Genomic DNA, 23,594 nt, shown 5'->3' on the forward strand with positions numbered 1-23,594 from the left:
GTAGGTGGGACTTGAACCCAGCACACCTAGTCTCATGGGCAGGGACATCACCATTCTCTCACATGAGCCCCCAGTGAGTAGCTTTCTCAACCAGAAGATACTGAGAAGCAGCTACCGTAATAAGGATTCTACATGACATGTAATATTGATACTTAAACATCAATTGGGAACTGGGACAATGAGCCTAGCAGTCAATCTTCCATACCTGACACCCTTATATAAGGTCTCTTATCCTAAAGAAGGAAACAAAAAAAAATTGCAAGACTCTGGCATTTCTCCCAAGGCAGGCTGTCCAAGCCAGGAATTTTCCTAACTCTCACTGGCTGAAAATCCAGCCCATACACTCTGTGGAGTTGAGAAAAATAAGAGGTAATCTCACTAAACATATGAGATTATTGCTCAAGAGAAAAACACTTTGTCAAAGCTTTCCATTTTGCAATTTGAACATGACTTATGACCGTTGATCAACAGGTTAGCCATTGATCTTTGTAGTGAAGCATAATTAATAGTTTTGATCTATAAGGTGTTTCACATGAGTATTTTACAGAATTATTTAACGACTTGCTTCTCTCAGTCTGTGACAATAATTGAAAGGAGATTCCAAATGTAACCATGAAATATTATAATTGAACTTGACAGCGTGTAAATGTTTCTTAATTATTGCAATGAAAGCTTTGGATTAAGTGTTATGCAGTTCCTAATTCCATTTGGGGTTGACATAAATATAACACCCTCAGGTTCAATAACATTTCAGATGGTTAACAGTTTAAATATGTTTCTAATTTTATATCTAAATTTGTTTATAATTGGAAGACATTTTTCCAAAGCATGACTGGAAAAAAAAATCTAATTCAGGACAAGTAAGGTCAAATCACTGAGCATATATTGTTCATTCATTCACAGAAACAATGTGGAGAAATTGTGAACTCCACTTTGGACGGCCACCTGAAGAATCATTTTACCAGTGCTTCCACGGAACGATCGGTAATAATAAACTTGAAAAATAGTTCACTAGCTAGCAAGTACCTGCAAGTAATTTGGATGAATTATTTATGGAATGGCATAACATTTATCTGAGTGAGCGAAGTAGATGCAGAAACTAGCAATAGTTATCAAATGATCTGACTGAATCTTTCTTATTAAAATAAAAGTTTGTCATTTATCAAACGTACCTATTGCTAAATGTTGACTCCATGTTCCTATCTCATTGTAATGGCACATCACTTTATCCATTGCTCTAAAGACAAAATTCACTTATACTGTGATTTAAATGGCTGTCAGTTGAAAACTGATTAAACCTATTGTATGATAAAGGCATGTCTGTTATCTAGTGCATATTTCGAGGCAGACTGCAGCAGTCAAGGGATTATGTTAATCCCACACTTTTGCTTAATTGCTTTACTGCTGCTTTTATAATTAAGAAGCATTAATTTGTCACACATTGATAACTGCCATGACCCTGTAATGGGCTGAATACTTGCCGCATGATTAAAACCCCTGTTATTCCATTTTCCATATGATTCAGTTAATTACTTTTGTCATTAAGGAGAAATATGAAATAGATTTAGTACAAATATTGGAGTTTGGCAGTTCTGCAATGAAGTATGAATCATGGACATCCAGCCACTGTAACAGGAGCTGTTTTATACTTCCAGCACCGCAGTACTGCTGTAGTGGTAATTAAAAATCTTCAAAATCTAATGAATAGTGGTGACCAAAGTGAAAATTCAGGAAATTATAAAGTTGTGAAGCAATTTTTTGATTTCAAGGAATCATTTACTGTTTACAGTGTGCTTTTTTATTAATCTGTTTGAAAACAAGATTATGCAAGGAGGCTTTAATGGAGATCTTGTCTGGAAATTGAACCATTCATCAAAGCAAAGTGAACTAGTAAAAAAGCAAGATTCATGTGACTTCTAGCCTTGTCACAGAAATATCATCAGCTGAATTATTCCTATTTATGTATCCCAAAATTCATTGACTAATCTGCTGGTAAACATGTGCTTAGAGATTTAAGCCATGGTTGCAACAGCATTGCATCAGCACCTGTTCGAATGTTTAGAAAGCCTGTTAAGAATATTATTCACATGCTTAAATTTACAAGCATAAATAGAAAATATATTTGCACAGTGCCATTAGAACACACTTGGTTACAACAAGCCTGCCCTTTTCCAGCCCTCATGTTACCTCATCCAATGGTTATTTTGTTTAGTGCTAAATGTGAGTTCTTTTTGCTTAGTTTGATCAAAAGTACAAAATTTAGTGTCAGCTGACATGTACTGTGAATTAATGGGTAATTTAGTCACTTGTATTTAATTTCAAGTTAACCTTGTGCCATAGAATGGTACAATGGCCCCAGTTTTTGCCAGGACTGAGAACTTCTCTGCCATGGCAAAAAATACAAACTTTACCAGGAACTGCTGGTCCAGCTCTGAGCCAAACTTCCCTCAATTCTTGTGTGGACAGGATTGGGAGAGGGATATCATTCACAAATGTAAGGTGCTTGGAGGCCAATGAAATGACCAACAGCATCAATTGGGATTTTGGAATTCTAAAGTGTTGAACCTGGGGTGTGGAGGTTAGGCCAGATCAGAGCATGTGTGTACTCAGAGCATCTCTTTTTTAACAGCCAAAGTATCCCCTTGGAGAGCTAGGAAACACTTCTGCATATGGTTCCAACACACCAGGCAAGGCCAGATGTGCTTTGAAACAGTTAATTGTGGAGAGAACTGTGCAAATATGGTTCCCAAACCCCTTGAAACTGTCCAACCTCTCAAGATCAGTCAACAAGTGTCAATCAGTGTTGACCTATCAAGAAATGTTTCAAAGTCTTAAAATGTGGGGGTTACCATTGACCAGAAACTGAAGTGGACCAGCCATATAAATACTGTAGCTACAACAACAAGTCAGAAGCTGGGAATTCAAGGTGAATAAGCCACATTATAACCCTGGCACAATTTACAAGGTACAAATTATGAGTGTGATTTAATGCTCTCTATTTGCCTAAATCAGTGCAGCTCCACCAACACTCAAGAAGCTGGACACCTTCCAGGAAAAAAAAATGACTGCTGGATCAGCATCCCATTAAAGACAACACTCAGTACATCAGCAAGGTGAAGAGGGAAAGGTTAGTGGTGCTCAGTAGGCATTTGCATAGCATATGAGTATGAGAGCCTATTGGATTGGGCAGATGCTATTGTGTTACATGAAATGGTATGAGTGAAGCATGGGGGGAGTTGAGAGGCAGTGGGGAGTACATGGGTCAAGTTCTAGAGGATTATTTTATATTTTTCAGAATTTGGAGTAGCAAGGTATTCTTTTGAATTTGGTCCTGGATCACCTTTGGTGAAGGTATGTAGTGCATAAACTCTAGGGAAATGGCAAGCTGTCATTGAATTCCCTGCTAATACAACCTGGGGGTCACCATTGACCAGAAACTCAGCCAAATTGGAATATATTGCTGTTCCTTCATTGTTCACTACATCAGAATGCAGGACTATCCATCCGAACAGCATTTTTGGTGGCTTGACACACCAAGAAATGTGATGATTCAAGCTGCCTGTTCACCATCATTCTCTCAGAGTAGTTAGAAATGGACAATGAGTACGGGAATGGCCAGTCATGCCTCAGCACACGATTAATGAAACAAATTTTATCTGTTCTTTAATTGATTATCAACAAGTTTTAGGGTATTTTCAAACTTGTCTGTACTTTATTGGATTTTATTGATAATAACATCTGCAAAAATGTCAATTTCAAGGAGACCTGGGTTTAAGCTAAAAGGGACAAAATTTGAAAGAGATGTGAGAGACGTGTCTTTTACACTCGGGGTGGTAATTACCTGGAATTTGCTGTCAGAGACGGTGGTAAAAGCATATACAATAACAATGTTTAAGAGGCATCTTGATAGATAATGAATAGTCAGGAATAGAGGGATACAGATGTGTCGAGGCAAGAGGCTTTTAGTTGTAAAAATTGATATGTGCCGGTGCAGGATCAATGGGCCTAACGGTGTGTTCCAATGCTGTACTATACTTTGCACTTTGATCCACTGACTATAATATTCATTTCCTCAGCTTCAGTCTTAGGGCTGTAGTTTACCACAAAATAGCAAAGTGTCAATTTTGTCAAGTCTCATGAAGAATTTCTGTTGGACAAACAGGAGGCTGGAAGAACACAGCAGCATCTGGAGGAAAAAAGCAATCAATCTTTTGGGTATTACCCTTCTTCAGGTCCTTCTTGAAGTTTGTCTACCTTGGATTCCAGCATCTGCAGTTTTGTTTTTCTCTCTAGCTCATGTAGAATTTCTCCCTGGAAATCCTTCTGATACTGAGGCCAGGGTGACTGTAAATTTTGAGACACCCCTCCACCACAACTCAGGTTCCTGACTTTCTGTGTGATTCCAATCATCTGTCTGGAATTGCGCCATTGCACTACCATCATTCCCTCACCTAATCATTCCAGTTAATTTCATTCCAGACTTAAGTTTTCCGCCGTCACCGGAGCTACACCCTTTGTCCCTTTCACTCCCACCAACCCCAACAAGAACCGCCCCAAGGCAGACTGTGTTGAACCCACACACTGACTTGGGAAGACAGCCCTGACTGATCACAGCCTGGCCCCCTGCATTGGAATCCACAGCCCCTTGTCTGAACTATATGTGATGCCTTGAATTTTTGCTCTTGACCTATACAACTGGCCATAGATAAAACACTGGCATTAATTCAAATAAGCCACTTGACTGAATATGCCAGCACTCCCTGACCATAATCCCCCTTCACTCTACTAATGGCGGGATCTTATTTATTGTCTTTGAGACATGACAATTTTTTGAAGAGTTGGCACATGTTGTAAGTGATCCCATTGATTGCAAAATGCCATTCAACACTGGCCTCTTGACAGATCAGAGTTCTGGATGGTGACATCCTGTGCTAAAAAGCAATGCAAGCAGTAAAAGCTTGTAGTTTGTAATCCTGACTCAAGGACCTATGTGCTAAACAGTGATGCAAACCAGAGAGCGTGGCAGCCTCCCAGTCTGCACAAATTGATTGAGTTTTACGAAGGTAAGCTGAGAGCCATAAGATGATCCTCTGTTGATGCAGGAGATGAGTGCAAAGCAAACTTGCAAGTTACAAGTATCTCTGTGATTGAAAATGAAATGCTGATGGACTGGAATAGCTGGTGAAGCTGGTGGCTTGGTGATGCCTACATGCATGGAGAAAGTCTGGAATCTCTAGCAGCTGCTGCACAGTCTCAGAGCAAGAAGCAGCAGGTGTAAACCCCTCAAGGAGAGTGACCAGACCCTCTATCTTTCTGTCATTCTCTCCAGCTATTGGAGAAACAATGCAGAGGGAGACTAAGGAGGTCCCAAACCTTAGACACCAAATTGTGTCAGTTGTTGGGAAAGGGCTTCTGCTTGTAAGGATTAAGGTCATCCATAACAATTGCTGTCTACATGGGCCTTGAATTTTCACACCACAGGATTAGTTGCTGGGGATCTGTGCATCTTCTCTCAATTCTCAACTACAAATGCATGTGGGATTTTACAGATGCAATTTTCTTCAGGTTAGACCAGTTTATATCCTACACCATGATGAAGCCTGTTGCGCAGATCCAAATCATTTTTGTCCCCCAGACATAGGGCACTATAGACTACACCCACATTGCTTTAAGAGCACCCTGTCACCAACCTGCAGAGTTTGTGAACGGAAAAGGCTTCCATTCTATTAACGTCTCGCTTACCTGTGATTATAGATGCCAGATTTTGGAGGTGTGAACCAGATATTCTGGGAGGTGCCATAATGCTTGGAAGATTCATAGGTAACTGCCTTCAACAGGGTTCTTGGGCTCTACTGGGATGGCTGCTGGAGAGAAGGGGTAAACCCTCTAATCATGGCTCATGTCAACTTGACAAAACTCTCAGATTGATACAGAGTTAAGATACAATGCTGTCCATGCTTTGACCAGAGCCATTATTAAATCAGACCATAGGCCTGTCTAAGTCGAAGTTGCAATGTCTGGATCATTCCAGCAGGACTTTGCAGTATAGCTCAGAAGGGGGGTACCACATCATTGTGACATGCTATAAGAAGTGGAACCAATAAAGGTTATTAGACATGTACAGCTGCCAGCATCACAGACAGGGTGGAAGTGCAGGGGCCAAGCATCTCTTGAATATCCTGAGAGTAAGCTTCTGGGATGTCCTGTGTGCGTGGTTACTCCTTCCAATGGCTACCTTCAGACACTACTCTGACTCCCTGTGAGGAAGGGGCACCTAGAGTGAGGTGTTCCTAAGCCTCCTTGTGTATTTTGATGAAGTATCTAAGAGGCAAGACCATGGGGCCATCTTCTGCTCTGGGAGTTGTGCCTAGTTTTGAGCAGCCATTTGAATGGCAGAGACCTGCAGCATGTCTTCGTTGATTAACTGCAGAGATGTATCAAGTAGTTCAGCTGAGTCCAAACTGGAAAGAGAGCCTTTGAGGTGCAGGTCTCTGAGCTGGTAGAGAGTAGAGTTGAATGCCTGCTGGTGCATCCTCTGGTGTTTCAGTGGTTTCCTCCTGAGGTGGATGTTGAGCTAAATGTCAGCAGAGCTGTTTTCCTTCTTACAGCCAGTACTTGTTCCAGAAAAGAGAGAGTACTAATTGTGAGAAAGGGCCAAAACCTTGTTCAAGCTAAGAATGAGTTATCATTGGCATTAACAAGAGAGTAGTACAGGAGAGCACTTTGAAGCTCACTCAGTTGATTTCTCATTAACATCTTGGTATTTTCATTTGAGCTGTCCCCTTCCTCAGCAGACAATTGCAGCATTATCTGCTCATATTGGTGAGGAGCCACTGGTAATGCCCCAGTTAGGAGAGATTTCTTCCAGTCATGAGAAAGAGGAGGCGATTGAGAATGATGAGAACACATGGGAGAGCCACTAGTGGTGATGCAGGGGTTGCAGAGGTGGTGAGGGGACCCCAGTGAATAAGTAGGAAGCACAGGAGGCAGGAGAGGTTAGTAATTTGGGAGGAAGAGGCAGATGAGTACCTCTGAGTGAACATGCTGCATATAACAGTAAGGGTTGCAATGCATGAACATTGGTTCAAATGTGTGCACTCACTGAGTATCAGTGAGTGGTGTCGGGCAGCAGAGAGAAGCTGGTAGCACTTCCCCTTGTGGAACACAGAAGATCACTGACATTTTTTTGGCATTGCTGGGTGTTTCTTTAAACCTGGGAGACTAAGTCGAGCTGGGTCACTATCTCTGTGTAAGCTGTCTCTAGCTGGTGGTATGAGCTCCATTGGTGGTCTGGCTGAAAATGTGCTGTCACCCTCTCAACCACCGCAATTACAAACAGCTTCTGGTCTCTTTTGGTGAAATGTGAGTCCTTCTATAGGCTATTTGCTCCATTCCAAAGGTGTAAGATCACAATGAGAAGGTGGAGTTCCCAGTTTGTAGTCTTTGAGATGCTGTGGAGCTGGGGTTTGAGTACAGCACCGCTTGTGTAAATGTTACAATGTTTCGGCACTAGCAATTACTTCTGCCACTCCGAGCACACATCTGCATAGGGCAGGCACCGTAGAGACCAGTTACACAACTAATGAGGTGAAAAGCTGATATTTTTGCGAGGAAGGTAGACACAAAACATGTGCAGCAACTACCCTGAATCTCACGGTAGAAACACTTTAGCATTAAGTAGCAAATTCAGCTCTTTGTCTTCACCCATATACTATACAAGACAGCAGCAGGGTAATGGAGCCAATGTAACCTGAACATTAATTCCTTCAGAACCATTATCTCATTTAAATTATAGCATATAAAGCTTCGTACAATGTGATTGGGCTGATTTATCTACTGTGTCCCTTACAGGGCCCCACATGTTTTTTTGAACAAAAAAACATAATTCTCATGTTAAGGAATGTAGCTGACAGAAAATGTACTACCTACTCATAAGCAAGATTTTTAATAGGTTCAGAAGGAGAAGAGTGGAGTGCCCAGACTGATGATTTCTTGTCTATTATATTCAGAGATCAGTTAGCCCATTTCACAATTATCCTGGAATGGATGAGGATTGATCATAATTATGAACTGAATTGCTCGATTAAAAGAAAAAGAATACAGTTGTAGACTGCATTAACGCGTATGGTAGTGATATGTTATAACTTGCTAAGCAAGTCTGAGTTGCTCCAGCAACAAGGCATATAGGCATAATCAAATCTAGAAGCTGTGTTAGTGATTGTAGCGTCTACAGTGATTGTAATGATGTCAGCCACTTGGACCTCATTCAATATGAGTTCCCTGATTGGGGACTATTAATCTGGTCTATTCAGGGAGCCCTGGCTGACAGATATAAACAAGAGTGTCAGACATCCTGTTCACTCTGAGAACTGGCTCTAAGGAAGCTGGATAGGTGACAAGGACTTTCCACATGTAAACAAATGGTGACCTGGTGATGGAATGCAGTCCTCTGTGGAGTTATTTTGGTATCAGAACCAATTTTTTCCATCACATAGACAGAAATCTCCCCAACACTTACTTTTGACCATTGGCATGTATTAGAATGATTTGTTACTCAAATTCTTTGGCCACAATGCGAACACTTCCATTTGTCATCAAATTCTGGAGTGGGATTTGAACCAGAGTTTCTTGCTGAGCACTAGGGCTGCTATTTACTCCACCCTAAGACATCCTATTATCTTGTATAAGAGGCTCCATTTTCATCTGACATAACCTGAGTGGTCAAATATCCTGGCAAACTCTTATGCTCTGCAACTAAATATTACTTGCAATTCAACTGTGCAGTGATCTACTTAACAAATTTCTCTTGTGAAGTGGTTGCTGGAGACTTTGCTATGGGGATGTGAGATAATGTAAGGATTGATCATGCTGTACAACTTGTGCACCTTCTAGCAATCATTTCAACAGTAATGCATCGGCTATGACCCACGTGGCTGATGGAACTCTAAAGGGAAACAAAAGAAGGAAACTAAAATATAATAAACAATAGGGAATTATGTTGAAAAATCGCTTTATTGCTGTTTATACTTATTCAATTCGTGCTTAATCTGCATTTGTCTTTGCAGTAAACCAGGAACTAAGCTTGAGTTGTTGTTTATTTGCTGTTTTAGCTTAATGTTTACTCAAAATGCGTGTGTCCTCGGAATGAATAATTTGATTTTGAACATGGTAAAAATTGGACAGCTGCTCAATGAGCATTTGAAGTCTCCAGCCATGTCCTGTGAATGTTGGCACAGATGTTATGCCAGCAGGTGCTCCATGCCATCATCTGCTATCACCTCAGCCTCTGCTGTGCACCACAGTTGTCATTGCCTGGAGTGCTTCTAATAAAATGTGCAGAAATTGGGTTAATGCTTTCAATCTGAGCTGATGCTGTGGCATGGGTCCAACAAGAAACATTGTCATTGCTTGTGAATCAGGATATCTTGTGATGATTTGAGACTAATAAGATTAATCAATACTTTAGCAATTTATTTGAAAAATACTCCATTCATATTAAGGAAATAAATATGCACCTTCTTTTTATTAAACAATCCAAAAACTTAATGGCACAAATTGAGACATAAGCTCCAGTATTTATGGGGTGATGTGAAGTGAACCGGGGTATGAAACAAAAGCTGGGAAACTGGTAGGATTGTTGAAAATGGTTGGCCTGCTGAATGTAACTGTGGGATCTCATTGGAATCCTTTTGCTTTACGTGCTGGCCAGCAGCCAGCCAGATTATGAGGGTGGCCAGTGCCTGGCAGGAAATCCTGCAATAAGAGAACTCACATGGATATGAAGAGAGTGGCCCCTGGTCATTGAAAATCCAGAACAAGCACACAGAATGCTGGAGAAACTCAGTAGATCTGGAAGTTCCTGTGGAGAGATTAACAGGGTTAACATTTTGAGTCTGGCACGACTCTCCTTCAGAACTGAAAGACGTTGTAAATTTACTTTTTACGAAATTTTGGCTGAAGCAGAAAAAGGACAAGGAGACTGATATCGTGGAGGCCCATTGCAAAAGACGATAGGGTTGTTAATGTTGGTGAAAGTGACAAGGGACGTAAAATGTGTGTAAATTATGGTGTGAAAGGGAGAGCATGGGTCCTCACTACAAAGTGCAAAATAAATACAAACAGGACAAAGATGGGTGGGCGAAGGGAGAGAATGTAAGAAAAATGGAGAACAGACATAATGCAATTAGTTTCTGAAGTTACGAAATTCATTGTTGAAACCTCAAAGCTGTAAAATGCCTCAGCACAAGACGAGTTGTTATTCCTCAAGCTTGTACTGTGCGTTGTCGGAACATTGCAGCAGGGCCCAGGACAGAAATAATATGAGAGCAAGGTGTTTCATTGAAATAGCTAGTAACTGGGAGGTCAGGGTTGTTCCTACAGACACAGTGGAGGCATTTTGCAAAATGGTCACTCAGTCTGCATTTGGTGCCGTTAATGTAACAAAGGCCACATTGTGAGCCCACAGTACAGCAGACCAGAGAAGGGCCATTCTTTCAGATGTGGCCATACCTACTGAGCTCCTCCAGCATTCTCTCTGTTTGTTTCAGTTTTTCAGCTTCTGCAGTATTTTGCTTTTATTTTATTTCAAAATCTAGGTCAGGAAAAACGTCTGGATCCCAACAGTAAGTGGAAAAGAGGGAAAAAGTAGTGGTGAGATCTTTAATGGTGAGATGGGATTGTGCAGGGCAGGTTTTTCAGCCGGCTTAATTGAGGGGTGAGGGGATACAGGAAATATACCTGCTCCTTTTGTTCGCAAACAGAGCTGGAAACACACTGAGAACATGAGGACACCAGCAATACAAGCAGGAGTAAGCAATTCAGCCCCTTGAACTTGCTCTGCCATTTGATATGATCATGGCTGACCCCATCTCAGCCTCAATTCCACTTTCCTGCCTGTGCTGTATAACCCTTCAACCCATTACTAATGAAAAAAATCTATCTCTCTCCTCCCTACATTTACTCAATTTCCCAACATCCACCTCACTGTGGCCTGGTAAATTCCAGATTCATCACCCTTTGACAGAAATAATTTCTCCTCATTTCTGTTTTAAATCTACTTCCCATTATCCTAAAACTTTGACCTCTCATTTTAACAAAAACGAAAGAATGAAAGGTGCTGTAAATCTGGAACAAAAACAAAGTTGCTGGAAAAACTCAGCAGGCCTGGCAGCATTTTTGAAGAAAAAAACAGAGTTAATGTTCCGGATCTGGCGAGGAAGGTTCTGAGGAAGGGTTACCGAACCAAAACGTTAACTCTGTTTTTCTCTTCGCAGATGCTGCCAGAGCTGCTGAGCTTTTCCAGCAACTTCTGTTTTTGTCACCTCTCATTCTATACTGCTCAATATAAGGGAACATCCTTTCTATCTTTACTTTGCCAGTCCCCTTTATCATTTTATATACCTCAGTTAGATCTCCTCTCAATCTTCTAAACTCAGAGAGTATAGGCTTAAACTGCTCAATCTCTCTTCACAAGGCAAACTTCTCATCACTGGAATCAATCCAGTGAACCTCTTCTGAATTGCCACTAATACTTCTGTATCCTGCATGTGTTTCTCATTCCCCCCTCAGTGGTTAGAAAACACTGCCTTCAGCTATTAAACTGAAATAGCGGTGTGTAATGCAGCCTCATTAATAGATTAAACTAACTGATCACTTCTCCAGAATGAATAATTTGGCCTTCCAAAATCTGCTGTGATTAAACGGAAGTAGGTGGATTAGGTTTCATAGCTTAATAATTTTATCTTCTCTTTCCAGTCTGGTTGGGGTTAACATGGGTAAGGACGCAATGGTAAAAGTTAGAGGTTCTTCCAAGTTTCTTATGAATGAGCATTCCAATCAATTACAAGTGTTCATATTCAAAGCCGCTATGCCACATGACAAGGTCAAATGGGACACCTCAGCACACATTAGGTAGTGATTTGCCACAGTATGTTATAGATGCAGAAACATTATGGTTGGCATTCAGCAGTCCTTGGGTATTCAAAAGCAGGGAATCAAAGGACAGTCAAATAGAAGCAAAATATTGTGGTTCATGGAGATCAGAAATAAAAGAGCTGGGGAAATTCAGCAGTTCTGACAGCATTACAGGAGAAAGAAACAGAGTTATTGCTTTGAGTCCAATGTGACATTTCTTTGGAAATGTTGAGACTCCACCACCAAATCCACCACTCCCCCCACCACAGCTTCCCCCACCTCAAAATACTCCTAAGTGTGACTAATGCTTCACACAACAGTTTGATGCAATAGAATAATTCTCAGTGACAGAATCTTTGTAACTGTGGGACCGAGATTAAATAATACCATGCTCCTTATCATCATTGACAGATGAACAATTTAGTCTGTGCAACATATAGTGGAATAGAATTTCAATGACTTCTCACCTCAGCTTATGAATGATATTGCTTCTGATAGCTTCCATACTCAGTATCCTATTTTGAGATCTTTTGAACATTTCCTTCAAAAATGAGGAAAAAATATGGTTATTGTCGATGTTGCATTTTAAAGTATGGCTTATTTAAAGAAGTTAAAAGATGAAAACGTAAATGATAGATCGCATTTTTTATTCATTCATGGGATGTGGGTATCACTGACTGGGCTAGCATTTATTGCCAACCCCCAACTGCCCTGAAACTGAATGCTAGGCCATTTCAAAGGGCAGTAATGGACCAACCGCATTGCTGTGTGTCTGGAATTGCATACAGGTTGAACAAAATAAGGGTGCTGGATTTCAGGCACCATTGAATTCAATATGTTACCTTAACCACATACTTTGCATAGACTAGTCTACATCTCAACACAAAACCCACAGTTTATAGGGAGGGGCTCTTCCCAAATTTCTCTACAGTGCTGAAGCTTTGGAGACTACACAGAGTACAGAACTAGACACCAGGACCATGGCAGGGTGTCAGTTGGCAAGAGGTCTGAAGAAATCTTTCAAAGAAAATCTCGAAGCCTCCATTAAGTTCTTCTCTGTTAACATTAACACGCAGGAAGCAAATGCTGAATTGTATCCAAAATGGTCATTCATCACTAGAATTGGTTTCAAGACCTTCCAAACAACAACAACTGTGACTGAGAGCAAATGGCAAAAGAGATCGACATGCTGGTTGGTTGAACCAATCGTCTGCCACACCCCTACCAACGATATTCAATTCCCTCACTTTGCGAGAGCCTGCAAGTTTAAGATAGGGAACATTAGCCATCAGTGAAACCTACATCCCACTTATACCCAGCCATCCACAAGATAGAATCATCTTTAACATGAGGGATTGCAGGCAGTAATAACGTTGATGATTGCACGTCAATATGCCACAGTGGGGATTAACTGTCAGACATATAAGACCCTCAGACTGACATCACTGAATGTCGGTGGATAACTAGAGCAAGCCTAAATTTGTAGTATTCAGAAAATTGGGTAAGCTTTATTAGATGGAAGATTATAGATTTGTTCAGTCTTAGAAAACGGATTTGTTCAATGTTGTCATCATACAGACTTCCAATTTTGTTAGCTGGTTAACAAATGTCAGTATAGCAATGTAATTAAACCTTTTCATCTGGCTCCATTTCCTGATGACTAACCTGAAAAGTAATCAGTATCCTAGTAATAGCTAATTAATACCCACTAAAAATCCTGTTACTGATTTGCATTATAGAGTAGCTGGAGAATGCTATCTTTATACCCAATAGTTTATTGAGCAAAATCTAATTTCTCTACCAAGGTTATTCCCTCAGATCCTTGGATGCTTGGCACAGTTTGCAGAAGTAAAAACCCATTTGCTGCTATCGAAACTGTAACTATCACACAAAGGAAACCTATGTTTCTATGTACCTCTTAAGTTGACCCAGAGTTATTTGTAGGAAATCTTTAAAGTGATCTCTATTAAAATATTTACATTGATGAATTTAACTTTGGTTTATTTTAAACAGAAATAGTTCTTTAATGTGGAAATAGGTGAATAAGAGTTTAAATAAGAAATTGGAAATTACTGAAACATTGAATATAACAGACATTATGGATGCCAAATGGCTTTAAAACTAAAGAAGGAAACCCATTATACATCTGAGGGCTTCTGCTTAGCTACATAAAAATATTTGTGATGAAACTGAAAGTTTATCTTTTCTGATGTGGGAAAAATTTGGAAAAAGCATCAGAGTTGTACCTAGTAGCACACATTAGCCATACACCCTTCTGGATTTGAAGTGGAAGGTTTGCTGTTTACTTTTCATCCTCCTCATGATGTGTGTATGTTAGGAACATCACTCTGCCATTGAACTTATCATCAGGTGCAGGTATTTATCAGTTCAATGGTTAAGAGGAATCTTTGTAAGAAGTAAAAAAAAATCACAGCAAATTATTGGTCTAAAGTTCCATTAAAGCTGCAGCTAGCTTGGCACAAATGATGTGAATAGAATGCTAAATTAAATAGAAACACTTGAATGCTAGAATCCATCCCATATTTTAATTAATGGCATGAAAACGGCCTGTCAAAATACAATTGCAATGCGCCAAGAATTTCTATGGTCAATTTGATTCAAGGATTCTATTAGAATCCATGTAAAAGATCCCACATTTAAGGAAGAACAGTAGATTTTTCTAAAGCCATGGCCTCTAATTATTCTTCAACCAATACCACCTTAACTAGATTAACTATTCATTTATCTGATTTATTGTTTCAGCGGTGTGACTGTGAAAATTGCATATGATACATAAGATGTGATGCAACTTGTCATAATGATATAAGATATAGAAATCTCATCAAATATCTTAAAAGCCTTAAACTTTAGTTGGAAAGAAACAATTAAAGGATGATTTGGGATATTTAATGGTTGCCAAAGTCACCTTACCTGAAAATAGCTGATGTCACAGGAATTTACAAAAGAATTTTGAAATAAAATGGCTGAGACTCACATCTGTCCAAAGAGCAATTACATGGACATTAAAATTCATCATGTGGAATGTAAAGATCACAAGGAGACCTTCAAATATCTCTGAGACCAAGTCTTCTCAAATGTATATATGTGTAGAATGAACACTTAAATTTGAAACTCATTAGATGAGGAGGAAGATTGAACACCTGCTATCTATTACAAGGATCACATGGGACACTCTGATAATGGGACATAAAAAATCTTCACAAAAATAAATGGTTCCCGTCATGAGACGGTAGTCAATTTTGACGCATCTGAACCCCTCTCCTGTGAGAATCCATGACTGGAAGATTTTGTTAGAGAAACACATCCAGAAACATAGAGTAATATCCAGGAATTTGCAGTAACATCAAGAATAAAGACTCCCTCTGTCTTTGGGAATGATGCCAGTCTTGCAAAAGGTGATGAGTGCTGAGAGAAAACTAACTGCAAACTAAGGGATGGAAATTTACCTGGCTTTGACCGATCTGGTCATGGCGAGATGAGTCATAGATTAGCAGTGGAACGGTCATTTCAAAGTTGCGGCCATCTTGCCACAACTTCCCGCTTTTCTTCAGATGCGTGGAATGATTCTTGCCTGAAAGCGGCAAGTTCCAATTGATACTTTTACTGTTTATTAAATGGCTTATTAATTCATGTTACCAAACTAAAAGCTGAAAAACAGGAAAACTTGACATGGAAACCAGAACATGTTCAACTTATTGCGTACTCCAGAAGATCCATGTTTGCCATGGGCAAACTAGAGGGCAGGACATGATAGCAGTGTCAGTCATTTATCCCTTTAAACCACTGACATTAGCATTCCACTTTCAGGGAACCATGGCCACCATGGTGACATCCTCCAGTGCACTGACACTTCACCCTGCATGGGCAGGCTGGTCTTGCAAGGCATACCAACAACCAGCAGTATATACTGCATTGGGTACGGTTACCACACAGGGAAAGGAACGCATTACTTGTCTTTTATTACACTGTCTTTTAAGAGCTGTTCTCTTGTTCATTCAATACCAATTCACATGAATGAATGATTTATTGTCACTTGCAGTTTACAATGAGTAATACAGTAAGATGCAATGTAAAGTTTCAGCTATCACTATAATCCAGTGCCTTTTTGAATTGTTTGAGACGAAAAAGAGTAAAGAATATAACTGAAAGAGAGACTAAATTCTTTCTTCTGCCTTCCCCCTGAGTCCTGATTGGCTCACCAATGATGCCTGTGCTGCCAACCCTCCTCCAACACTTTGCTGCCACCTACACCAGACCTACTAACATACGAGTTCCACTCTGCAGGCACCAGCCTTTCATCACCGGGCCCACCTCATCGACGCGGAGTCCCAGGCTGAACCCACATCCGCCCTGCAACATGTTGTCTATCACACAGTGTCTGCAGCAAGCAGTGCAACATGTTGGAATGTCATAGGGAAGTAGTCCACAGTGAAGTCCATTGGGGCAGCCATCAATTGGATGACCCAGCACATTTTGTTGACTACAGTTCCCTGGCTTTGGCCTTTGTCAGGTGCTTGGTCAGGGTGTAATTTCATATGAGGACTGTGTCTTTGTGCTGTAAGATGTGGGTCATCGTCACTCCTTGTCTCCAGTCCAATGTTTTAACAGAACTTGCCACCAATCTCGAAGAAAGCTGGTCTCAAAGATTTAGAAATCTCTATGGTGTCAATTTCGCTTTTCTACTGACAGTTTAAACATGGCGCAGGATTGAATTTATATTAAAATAGTTAGTTGCAGTTTCAATATATATAAGGTTTGATAAGTGAGATTTAATGATATTTTATTTAATTGTGGGCAATAAAAGATACTGATGATATAAGCTTGTGAGCCTTTATCTGGGACTGTATGCTGTTAAACATGAGGTTGATAGCTTCAAGCTAACAAACTCAGTGCAGGAGGATAAAGGATATGCAATGCAAAAAGGATAATTAAATGCAAGGTTATGGAGTGAAGGTTGGAGAATGGAACTATGGATTGCTCAGTTGGAGAGCTGGTGCAGACATGATGGTTCTCCTGTATGATAAAGTTCTGTGATCTGGAAGTACAATCAAAATAAATTATTCTTTAGTTACAACCAAGACAACAAAACTTGTTGAATGGAACACTAACTTCAAACAACATGGTTGCCTATGTAATGGAACCACAGAAGATAGGTAAGATACTAAACAAGTATTATGTGTCAGCGTTCACTGTGGAGAAGGATATGGACGCTAGAGAACTTGGGGGAATAAATAGTGATATCTTGAAAAGTGTCTATGTTACAGAAGTGCTGGGCATCTTAACAGCATAAAGATGGATAAATTGCCAGGGCAGGATCCGATGTATCACAGAATTTTGTGGCAAGCTGGGGAAGAGATTGCTGGTCCCCTCACTGAAATATTTATATTATTGATAGCCATAGGTGAGGTGCCGGAAGACTGGAGGTTGGATAATGTAGTGCCATTATTTAAGGAAGGGTGGCCAGAAAAAAATCAGGAAACTATAAACTGATGAGCCTGATGTCAGTGCTGGGTAGGTTATTAGAGGGAAAGGATTTATATGCATTTGGAAAGACAAGGACTGATCAGGGAGAGTCAATATGTCTTTGTGCACGGGAAATTGGATCTTACCATCTTGGTTGACGAGCTGACAAAGAAGCTTGATGACGCCAGAGCAGCTGAAGTTGTCTGTATGGATTTTAGCAAGGCATTTGACAAGGCTCCAATGGTAGACTGGTCCGTAAGGTTAGATCATTGGGAATCCAGGAAGAGCTAACCAATTGGATAAAAAAATGGCTCGAAGGTAGGAGACGGAGGGTGTTGGTGGACGTTTGTCTTTCAGACTAGAGGCCTGTGACCAGTGGTGTGCCATAAGGATCAGTGCTATATCTACTGCGTTTCATCACTGACATAAATGATCTAGATATGAATATAGAATGTATGGTTAGTAAGTTTGCAGATGGCCCCCAAATTGATGGTGTAGTGGTCAGTGAAGAAGATTATCTCAGAGTATAATGGGACATTGATCAGCTGGGTCAATGGGCGGAGGAGTGGCAGATGGAGTCTCATTTAGATAAATGCGGTGCTGCATTTTGGTAAAGCAAACCAGGGCAGGCTAGTTCATTTTAAGGTCCTGGGGAGTGTGGCTGATCAAAGCACCCTTGGGATGCAGGTGTATAGTTCCTTGAAAATAGCGTTGCAGATAGACAGGGTGGTAAAGAATCCATTTTGTACACTTGCCTTCATTGGTCAGTGCATCGAGTATAGTAACTGGGAGGGCATGATGCAGATGCACAGCAAATTGGCCGGGTCACTTTTGGAATATTGTATTCAGTGCTGGTCTCCCTGCTATAGGAAACATGTTATTAAACTTAAAACTGTTCAGAAAAGATTTACAAGGATGTTGCTGGGATTGGAGCGTTTGCGCTATAGGGAGTTGCTGAATATACTGGGGCTTTTTTCCCTGGAGCAATGGAGACTGAGGGGTGACCTTGTAGAGGTTTATAAAATCATGAAAGGCAATGATGGGGTAAATAGCCAAGGTTTTTTCCCTACGGTAGGGGAGTCCAAAACTAGAGGGCAATGGTTTGAGATGAGAGGGGAAAGATATAAAAGGGACTTAAATGGTAACTTTTTCATGTACAGGGTGATGTGTGTATGGAACGAGCTGCCAAAGGAAGTGGTGGAGGTGGATATAATCACAACATTTAAAAGGCATTTAAAATTTAATTAACATTTAAAATGGTTACACAAATAGGAAGGGTTTAGAGGGATATGGGCCAAATGCTGCCAAATGGGACTAAACTAATTTCGGGTATCTGTCAGCATGGGCGAGTTTGACCAAAGGGTCTGTTTCCATGCTGTATAACTCTATGACTCTTTGATTCTAACTAGAGGATTTAATATTGGATTCACTAATTTGAATTTTATTGCATTGCTTACAGTTCATCCACCATAAAATTTCCTTGTTTCAGATCCTTGCTGAAAAATTCAAAATGTTCAAACCAAAAACCAGCAACAAAGTTTTATTTCTTATTTTCGTGCTGGTGAAACCTCTCCCCAGGCAGTGTCAATGGCTGGAATTGTGCTCATATTATCGTCTTATCACATCCATAATCCATATGTCCTTCCCATTGAGGCTCATCCTTTTGATTTAAAACTAGATGCTCATACTCCGCTTGAAGAACCTCCTTTCTAGTTTTGTCTATGTCATTGGAAATCATGTGGATCGCAAAAACTGGATCTTACTCCTTTCACTGTGAAATTCTCTCCAGCTCCGAAGAGATGACACAAACTTTGCACAGGGCAGGCAACATAACTGTCTGGACTCACTCTCAGCTACAGAGGACTGTGTTTATTCTCCTGACCAAATTATCTCTTCCTGCCACCACATTGATATTACATCCCCTTGCTGAGCCGTGTCATGGTAAATTTGCTCTTTGGCCTTGCAGTGCCTGCTTTTGTCTGTACTGGCTGCATGGACCTTCAGTCTGCTGAACAATTTGCAAGCTTTGAGCCTTTCCAACTTCTACCTCCTTGATCCCTAGAGCTCCCTCACTCATAATCACATCCTCCTGTCCTTGACAATAACTCTTTCCTACAAGGTAAAAACAGAATGTGTTGGAGAACTCAACAGGTCTAACTGAATCAATGAAGAAAGAAACAGTGGGCTAAATTTGACCAAAAATCAGCTGGGTGTCAACTTCAGAGAGTATGATGGAGGGCTTTTTTTCCCATGAGCTTCAATGAGCTTTCTCACATTAATTTTTGCTTCTTCCCTCATTACGTATCCACCATGCTCCGAGGGTGCTGTTCTTACACTATCTTACATTGACCAATGGCAGAGGTACTTACCACTGCCAGGATTTTCCAGGATCTGTGCTGCTGGAACCATATTTAAGTCCTAGTTTTGTACTAGATCAAATGTACAGGCCCTGAATTGCCTTTGACGGTAGCAATGTGGGAAGAATTGTCCTAGTGATGACTGACAGAAGTAAGTTGACAATCTGCTTTACTAACAGGGACCTGGAGGGCCTGGTGGATGGCAAGGTGGAGAAGTGGGCAGCCCTCTTTCCTGATGGCTGCCAGATGTGACTGCAGCACCAGAGCCACTCAGGTTGATCTGAAATTGCTCTGAGGGTCAGTGTGGTGTTCACAGTCTGATGGAATACATGGTATTGGAATAAGCCAGTTCCGCACTCTGCCAGGAAAGGTTCCACACACTCACTCTAATTCTGCCACTGCACCCAGTTTCACTCACGTTCTTCAGCTCCCACTCCCACTGTTTCACATTGCATCTTTCCTCACTCATTTTGAACTAGCTGCCCCCCGCACAACCATCAGACAGCTAACTCTGATTGCTTTCTGCACTTTGTACTCACTCACTGACTTGGAACAGCTCATCATCTCTCCCCAGACTGCACCAGAACTAATAGCTGTGTCAGCCACTTTTATTTCCTGGAATCTCTGCCCTTGTGTCAGTTCAAGAGAAAGGAGAGTGTTAAGGTGGGTCGTGTGGTCCCTGACATTTGTCTCCTTACCTCCATGAGGACAGAATCTTTGCCATAAGGATTATGACAGCTCATGTGGAGATACCGAGACCCCCATGTCCTGGCTACCAAATAGGATTCATTGTCAGGTGCTGCTATGCCTTTACTACTATTGTGAATGTATTCTTCACATCACCAAACTTTCTCCTTTCTTTTTCAACCGTCCTCTCTTTCTTGTCCCCTACAAGTACCAACATCATCTGCACAGTTTCTGTTCCAAGGAGAGCAGTCCCTAAGCACATCAGCTACCTCCACCATCTCTGAAGAAGAAACAACAGGTCTCTGAGGATGCATTACCAAGGCTGCCTCCTGCACCTCCTATTGGCTCAATGTGCCAATGTTAGCTAGATTAGAGTCAGGAGTGCCTGCTGGTGAACATGTCACTGGCATATCTCTGCAGCTGGCAATTGGAAGACTGGGTGACCACAGATCTAAACAAACCCAGGCATGAGAGGACTCCATCGTGTTAACCATTAGTAATGCCATTGAAATGCACAAGATGGCACAGGAACAGTGGGCAGATATGTTAGAGATAGCCAAAATTAAATTTAAGGTTGGCAGAGTCCACTGATGCCAGTTGTGCCAAGCTGCCTCTGGCATGTGAGTGTCTGGCTGCCACCATGGGCAGGTTGGTAGCTGCCATGGAGAGCCAGGTCCAGCAGTCTGAGAATTTGCTGGAGATGCCCACTGATCTGCAGAGTACTGCTGCAGCTATTGGTGCACAGCACCAAGGGCAAGGTGAAAAAGGAGAAAGGACCTGGGCCTCATTCCAGCTGCCCTTCTCCCATAAGGGGCCAGTAGGAACCCAGGTGGAGGAAGAAGCTCTATAGGTTCCCAAGATGTCAGAACACACTAGAGGTGATCTCCTCTGCCTCGTCTTTATCTGTAACCCTCAACTCTATGTAACTTCAAGCTGAAGAGCGTGAATCTGCAGCTGGCCAGGACATTCTTAGCAGCTATGGACCATTTAATATCCCTGGGGTCCTTTGCCATAACTCAAACTCAAAAGTCAATATTGGGCAGTCTTTCTCCGCCCCCATCGCAGACCCTGCAACTCTACCTTGGTGTAGTGGGAGGGAAAGGATAAGAAAAGCCTCCTTGATAAAGCTTGAAGGCAGACTGGCCAGTCTTAGCGCCATATGCTGCTCTCGTTTGAATGATAGCAATGCTTTCCATAGCACCCATACCAGCTTGAAACTTTGTCAAAATTGATTAAGGGAGCATGAGATGGCAGAAAGTTTCCATTAGTATTTTTTAGCCTTAACTTTTATTAAACTTCAAGAAAAGCATAAAATGATGAATCCAGTAAACTGTACTTGCAATTGAGATTACACAGGGGTGCTGGCCTCTGCAGCATCGCAACATTTACAATCTGTAAAAGTTGACTTCACGTAACTCAGTCAATTGAATGAAGTTCACAAAGAAGTCCTGTCTGCATTGCTGATGCACTGTAGGGTGTGGAAGGTGCTGCTCCTTTTGAAGAATATCCTCATTTTTTAATTTGTCCTATTGCTGCACCTCCTGTGGATCCACATAATTCGGGAGAAAAAAATCTAAAGATATATCCCAGACAGCCTCAAGGCAAAGAGGCTGCAGTCATTTTTGTGGCAACTGTACCATCCCCTTTGCTTCCCCCAGTCCAAACAAACGACTTTTCCAAGATAACAAGGTGTAGCATTGGATGAACACAACAGGCCAAGCAGCATCTTCGGAGCACAAAAGCTGACGTTTCGGGCCTAGACCCTTCATCACCGACTATTCCAACATCCCCACTTCAAGTCTGACCCGACTGAATTACAATGAATAGACCCCTGGACCAATCGTAGCCAACCCCTCTGAACGATTTGAAAGAGGACCGTCTCCGATTGATCATGACTTACCATGAAACCGCAGCTAAGTGACATTGGACGAGATGTTGCCACATCTGACTGTAATGCTATGGATTCCTGACTCGAAACGTTAGCTTTCTCCGTCTCCATAGATGCTGTTTGACCTGCTGTGATTTCCAGCAATTTTTGTTTTCAATACATATAATTCATGTTAACATTGAAAGCGGCTTTGTGGGGGTGAGATTTTTGAGAAGTCCCTGGAAAATCACAATAACAGTTATTCTGCCAGATTCTGGGAGAGACAGAGAAAGCAGCTAAATGACAAAGGTCGCCGTACAGCAATATGAAAACCAGTGCACAGTTGAAAAGATTGAATTTTTGCAGAGTTTAAACTAAACTATTTGCTTGATTTATCCTGGAAGGAACATTTCCAGCAATACTCTTACTACAAAGGAAATTCAAATTGGAGAAATAAACACGCTGAGAAAGAAAAAAGAACATGTAAATTTTTGTGAGTTGAGACTTACTTTGAATTGATTTTCAGAGAATTGGCTATCTCCTTAAAGGGCAGTATACATGTGAAGTGCTTTCTGTAGTTGTGCTAATGTAAGAAGGTGGCATTTTGTTTCGGGGGTTCAAGTATAAGTTCCCTCAAAAGATAGCATTTAGTCAATAGAACATTTTTTTTCACAGTAAATACCTTAAAACATACGATCTCATAATTTCAGCCCTTAACGAAAGTCTGAATATTCTTTTTAAAATTATTTGCCTCCACCGAGATTGTAAGAGTAAAGTGCATGGCTGGCCCTGGTTTTTGTATCATTCTGTTATCCTGCACTGACCACAGTGTGTACTCATTTTATGAAACAAAATCAAGACTCATTTACACACCGGCCAAAATATTTTTAACATAAACTCTCACCTTTCACTAAAGGCTTCATCATTTCCTGCTCTTTTCAATATTTCACACTGAATTTCATGAAAAATTACTCTTGCTCAAGTTGCTAATTTTCCCTTTCTTTCATGTATATTTGAACTGTTACTCATTCTTGTTGAACAGTTCCCATTTCATTCATATTGGTTGCATGAATTTAATCAAAAGAAGATCAAAGGCACTAACGTTGCAGAGATAATAAAAGGCTACATGCAACATAAATTATTAGAAGTGTATTTGTAAGAAAAACTATAATTGCAAAGTACTTAGTTCAGTGCTATGCTAATACCTTTTAGGTATTTACAACATTTCATCTACAGTGTGCATTGCAGGGTGTTTATTCATAAAGACATGAAAAAAAAACCTGACT

Source organism: Stegostoma tigrinum, chromosome 16, assembly GCF_030684315.1.
Source record: "Stegostoma tigrinum isolate sSteTig4 chromosome 16, sSteTig4.hap1, whole genome shotgun sequence".
Classification (NCBI taxonomy): domain Eukaryota; kingdom Metazoa; phylum Chordata; class Chondrichthyes; order Orectolobiformes; family Stegostomatidae; genus Stegostoma; species Stegostoma tigrinum.